We start from the raw sequence: 6,221 nt of genomic DNA on the forward strand, positions 1-6,221 counted from the left end.
GTGAAGACATATTCAAGAAACCCAGCCCATGGATGTTCCATTATGCCCTTTTTTTTTTTTTATTTATTTATTTTTTTTTCTTGAGAAATTATGCTTGGAAGAATTTATTAAAAGGAAAGATTTGGATATACGGGCAACACTTGGTGTACATGAATAGACATCACTGCATCATACGTTATTATTATTATTATCACTTTTTTTTTTTTGTCTGCATTGCGTCTTTGTTGCTGTGGCGGGCTTTCTCCAGTTGCGGTGAGCAGGGGCTACTCTTCAACGCAGTGCGTGAGCTTCTCATTGCAGTGGCTCCTCTTGTTGTGGAGCATGGGCTGTAGGCGCACGGGCTTAAGTAGTTGCACCACGCAGGCCCTAGAGTGCAGGGGCTTCAGTAGTTGCGGTGCATGGGCTCAGTAGTTTTGGCTCGTGGGCTTAGTTGCTCCGTGGCATGTGGGATCTTCCTGGACCAGGGATCGAACCCGTGTCCCCTGCTTTGGCAGGTAGATTCTTAACCACTGTGCCACCAGGGAAGTCCCCATTATTATTTTTAAAAACAGAAACAATTCAATGGGTATCATCAGTAAGAGTCTAGTGAGAAGTATTTTGGTATACTCATAGAGTGAAACACTTTCCATTAGCTAAAAGAATCTCCAGGTGATAATCTTGTGAGTGGTTTGTTTTTGGTTTTGTCTTTTAAATTTTTTTATGACTTCATCATTTAAATGTTTATTTTATATTGGAGTGTAGTTGATTAACTATGTTGTGTTAGTTTCAGGTGTACAGCAAAGTGATTCAGTTATACATATACATGTATCTATTCTTTTTCAAATTCTTTTCCCATTTAGATTATAACAGAATATTGATCTCTGCTCCCACTGGCCTTTATTGGCTCCCACCCAGACAGTCCTGGGAGCTTCCCACTTGGTGTCTCTTTCTCAATTTTCTCTCCACTTCAATCTACCCCAAGCGTTACATCTAGGAAAAGTAGAATCTTGTCACATGTCATTTGTCATAAAACTTTGAAGGTCCTCTGCCATCCTCAGTGGTGCTTCTCAAACTATTTGTGGTGGAAGACTGGTTTTAAAAAACATTCCCAATCCATCATGGGTCATTGCTTCTGTAGAATACAATAAAAGTGAATTTCAAGAAAAATGAGATTAAAAAGACATAAAATACAGGTCCCAATTTTTTTTTTTTTTTTTTTTTTTGCGGTACGCGGGCCTCTCACTCTTGTGGCCTCTCCTATTGCGGAGCACAGGCTCCAGACGCGCAGGCTCAGCGGCCATGGCTCATGGGCCCAGCCGCTCCGCGGCATGTGGAATCTTCCCGGACCGGGGCATGAACCCGTGTCCCCTGCATCGGCAGGCGGACTCTCAACCAATGCGCCACCAGGGAAGCCCAGGTCCCAATTTTTTATTATTAGGTTCCTTAGACATACACTTGTTGTCAAATTGCTGTGACTTTTTACTCCCAATCTCAATACTTATCGTAGACAGGTAATGAACGCTGCAGACCAGACCCCACCTGCAGTGGCAATGGCCTCCAGAACTACGTTCAAACGCCTTACTCTGATGTTCAAACCCTCCATAGTCTCAGCCAATCTACTCTCCAGGCTTCTCCACTATTCTTCTCTCATCACAACCTTCCACCTTGTAAGTCTGGTTGGCTCACTGTCCCTCAAACTCGACTCAGTTTTCTTATGCTATTTCTCATTCTTTTTAACTCTAGAATGTTCCATCCTGGATATCAACCCTCAATACCTATCTAGATCCTAACAATAGCAGTAGATTAAGCATCTATTAATTTTCAGGAGCTAAGCTTTTATGCATGATTTCATTGAACCTGTATAACAGGCAAAATGTTAATAATTATTTACATTTTTTGTAGATTAGAGGAGATCCAGTGTTATCCCGATAATGACAATCACTGGCTGAGGAATGATCACTTATCTGGACCAGTGAGAGTTCAACATTGGATTTTGGCTGGAACCGGGGGGTGGGGAGTAGCTTAGCTGGTAGAACATAGGTCTGGAAATGCCTTTGGCCATACACGCGCCTTCAAGGGGGAGAGTGTCTGAGTGACGACACACGGAGGAAAAGAAGACTGAGAGATGCAGAGAGACGCTTGCCTCACCCCAGTTCCTAGACTTCTTTGGTTATTATTCACCCAGTTCCTCACTGAAGTCAAAGAACTTGTTCTCCAGCTCCTGAGACTACTGCCTGGGCAGAAGAAAGCTACCTCTCCTATGTCATGACCCCTCCCACAGCAGCCTGGAGCCAATGACAGGTTGACACGGGGATAGAAGTTCTGGCCCCCTTGCCCTCGGAAGGGTCACCCCAGCTTCAGAGGTCCCCACAGGGCTGGCTGAGCCCTCTCCTGTGACTGCACCATGAGCTCCATCCTGCTGCTGCAATAATCAGCCTGTTTACTATCATCAGGGGTAAGAAAAGAAAGCTGACTTTTTAGGTAGGAGAATGGATCACTGGGGAGTGGGGTGGAACAGAAGGAGAGGGGGAGGCATCATAGAAATGGAGCATGGTGTGGGAAGGAGTCTCAAGGAGTCAGTGGGTTCAGAGCAGGACAGGAAGACACTTCAGAACCTTGCCATATGAGCATCAGTTGAAGGAACTGAAACGGTGTAGCGGAGAAGTAAAGATTTCTGAGGAATATGACAGCAGTCTTCACACATTTTTTTTTTTTTTTTTTGGCTGCGTTGGGTCTTCGTTGCTGTGCCCAGGCTTTCTCTAGTTGTGGCGAGTGAGGGATACTGTTCGTTGCAGTGTGTAGGCTTCTCATTGCGGTGGCTTGGCTTGTTTCAGAGCACAGGCTCTAGGCACGCAGGCTTCAGTAGTTGTGGCATGTGGGCTTCAGTAGTTGTGGCTCGCGGGCTCTAGAGCGCAGGCTCAGTAGTTGTGGTGCACAGGCTTTGTTGCTCCACAGCATGTGGGATATTCCCGGACCAGGGCTTGAACCCGTGTCCCCTGCATTGGCAGGCGGATTCTTAACCACTGCGCCACGAGGGAAGCCCCAGTCTTCACACATTTGACAGGCAATCAAGTAGAGGCTGGATCAAACTCCTTCTGCTGGTCTTCCCACTTCCACCTTGACCGCCTACAGTTTATTCTCAGGCCTTTCATCATCTGGCTGTTGCTTCTCTTTTCAACCTTATCTCCTATGGCTCTGCCCCAACCTCCCCCACCCCTCTAGCCACACTGATCTTCTTCTTTCTGGTCCTTGAATACTCCAGCCTATTTCTACCTCCGGGCCTTTACACCTGCTGCCCTCTGCTTGTTCTTCTATATGCTCATTTGTCCCATTCCTTCTGTTGTTCAGTCTTGAATCAAAGGTCATTTCCTAAGAAATCTTTCTGTGATCAGTTTCTACCTCGTTGCCCTGTTTCACATGCTTCATAGCACTCTTTGCCCCCTGTCTATTCTGTGATTCTGTTTCCTGAGAATGTAAGCCTCATATGGACAGAGATGGGTCTGTCTAGTTCACCACTGTAACCCCAGCGTGTGGTACAGTTTTAGCACACAGCAGGTGTTCAATAACTTATTTGTTGAGTGAATGAATGAACACAGGCCTAAGAAGTAGGTCTAGAGCTAATGGGTAGAGAATTTGTAGAGCAGATTTTTGCAGCTGTGGTTGGCAAGCTTAGAGCCTCACCACCAAGGCAACTGTGGAACCAACAGGCCAGTGGGAATGTGGGGTTTAAAATCAGAGAGACCAGGGTTTGAGGCTTGGCTCTACCACTTCCTGGCTGGCCACAGGCGTGGACAAGTTCTTTGACCTTGAACAGCCTCAGTTCCCTCATCTGGAAAGATAGGAGCATGAGTGGAAGCCACCTGACAGGGCTGCCAGGTTAATGAAAGGTTGTGACTACAGCCCTCTGTTTTGTTTTTGTTTTTGTTTTTTTTGTGGTACATGGGCCTCTCACTGTTGTGGCCTCTCCCGTTGCAGAGCACAGGCTCCGGACACGCAGGCTCAGCAGCCATGGCTCACGGGCCCAGCCGCTCCGCGGCATGTGGGATCTTCCCGGACCGGGTCACGAACCCGTGTCCCCTGCATCGGCAGGCGGACTCTCAACCACTGCGCCACCAGGGAAGCCCTCAACTAATGTTTTTAAACATATAAGATAATCAGACCCAAGTTTGGCAGTCAGTTTCTGCCATCTGGAAGAGTGATTTCAGGGACCCTGTTCACACCTGTGTTCCCTGCACCCAGAGATCTCTTGTTTCTTATTAAAAAGGAACTCAACCCTCGCCCCCCTCCAGTCACAGAAAAGGTGGCTTCTAAGCCCAGAGGTCTCTAGTTTCCCACAGGAAGGAATGCAACCTTCCAGAATAGTAGGAATGGAGTTCCCACTCACAGAGACCTGCGGTTCCTTACCGACAGGAATGCAACCTCCCAGTTATAAAAATCAGAACCCCTGGACTCAAACCCAGGGTGAAATCAAATACCCAAGCCCAGTTGTGTGTTTCTCAAATTCTGCTTTAATCAAAAGTGAGGCTATCCTGATATCCCCACCTATTATAGCACCGGTCCCGAATTCTACACACGCTCTGAATCTGCTGGCGTAACATGGAAGAGCTAAATCGGATTCCATGTTCGATCTGTTTCTTTGACTTTAACCTTTGCTTTTCGTTGCTTTTGTTATTATAATCATACATAATGGCCTGTCTCAGGGAACCCTGTCCCTCTGCCTGAATGTTAAACTAAAGTGCCTCTGTTCAGCTCACAGGGAGACAATCTGACCCCGCCCACCTGTGGATGGCTGCAAGAAAGAAGAAATTAACACATCCCCTCCCTGAGGCTGGCCATTTTAGGGGATATTTGCAAAACTTATGGCCTTTTTACTTTACTTCCTCATCTCCTCCCCTTCTCTGTGCGATAAAAGAAACTGGCATCCAAACCCTGATAAGACGGTTTTTCAGGGACACTAGTCTGCCATCTTCTTGGTCTGCCAGCTTTCCAAATAAAGTCGTATTCCTTGCCTCAACAGCTCTTCTCCGATTCACTGGCCTCGATAACACTAGCACTGAACAGAGTCGTTCGCGTGACCACTTTGCCCACAGAGATCCGGGGGCGAGCAGTCTCTGAACCAATTGATGCCCAGAAGAACAGTGTTTGACCAAGAGAACCCGGATGATCTGACCAATACCAGAAGCGAATAAGTCTACTTCACTCCAGTGTGGCCAGCTCCCCTTGTCCCTGGTCAGGGCACACGTCCTACCAGAGTTGCCAGAAATTGTACTGGACTCAATGGGTCCATCTTTTGGGGTGCTTAGCCAATGAACACACCAAGTACTTAAAAAAAAAATATATATATATATATATATGGTTGCACTGGGTGTTGAGTGCGGCATGTGAACTCTTAGTTGCGGCATGCATGTGGGATCTAGTTTCCTGACCAGGGATGGAACCCAGGCCCCCTGCACTGGGAGCGTGGAGTCTTATCCACTATGCCACCAGGGAAGTCCCCACACCAAGTACTTTGATTAAACAGAAGCATTTGTTACGTGTGACAAGGAGACGGGATAGTTCTCAAAGCACTGTCTCACTAAGAGTAAGTGCTCAATAAATGTTGTTCTATGAATCAGTGTATGAACTGCCTTAGGACTGCAGCAATGTGCCTACAAAGCAGTCAAGATGTGGCCTCGGAGCCCCTGTCCTCAGTATGGTATCCAGGAGACACTTTCCTGTGTCTGTGACTGTTTTCTCTGCAAAATGCAGTTGTTGGAAAGGAAGGTCCCCAACAGCTCTCAAATTACAGGAATCTTGAGAAGAGGCCTGAATTAAGGAACCAAAGCCGGGTCATCAGACAGGTAAGGAACAAGGGAATCCACGTCTCCTGAAGTTGGTCAGAAGAGCCAGGTGACAGGCCAAGCAGGGGTGGACAGAGGGCAGGGAGCAGATGGCAGGTGGCCACGGTGGGGGAGGGAACCGCAGCGGTTAGAGCCTCCTGCCGGAACCCGGGAGCAGCTGGGCTGCAGCGCTGCACTGAGCACCACGCCTACCCTTCCCAACTTACGTTTTATATCTTGGGGGGAAAATCATGATTGCACCTCTGTGGCAGGGTCGTTGTGGGGACTGAAAAAGACCATGTAGGTGGCCCAGGGCAGCACTCCACTACGCCAGTGGCAGTGCTTTGAGGAGGCGTGGCGCGGCGACAGGGGAGGAACCGGAGGTGGCGGTGGGCCGCGGGTGAGGGAGCAGCCCCGCTGTTG

This window comes from Aethalodelphis obliquidens, unplaced genomic scaffold, assembly GCF_003676395.1.
Source record: "Aethalodelphis obliquidens isolate GAN/ISIS:26980383/991018 unplaced genomic scaffold, ASM367639v1 scaffold88, whole genome shotgun sequence".
Classification (NCBI taxonomy): domain Eukaryota; kingdom Metazoa; phylum Chordata; class Mammalia; order Artiodactyla; family Delphinidae; genus Aethalodelphis; species Aethalodelphis obliquidens.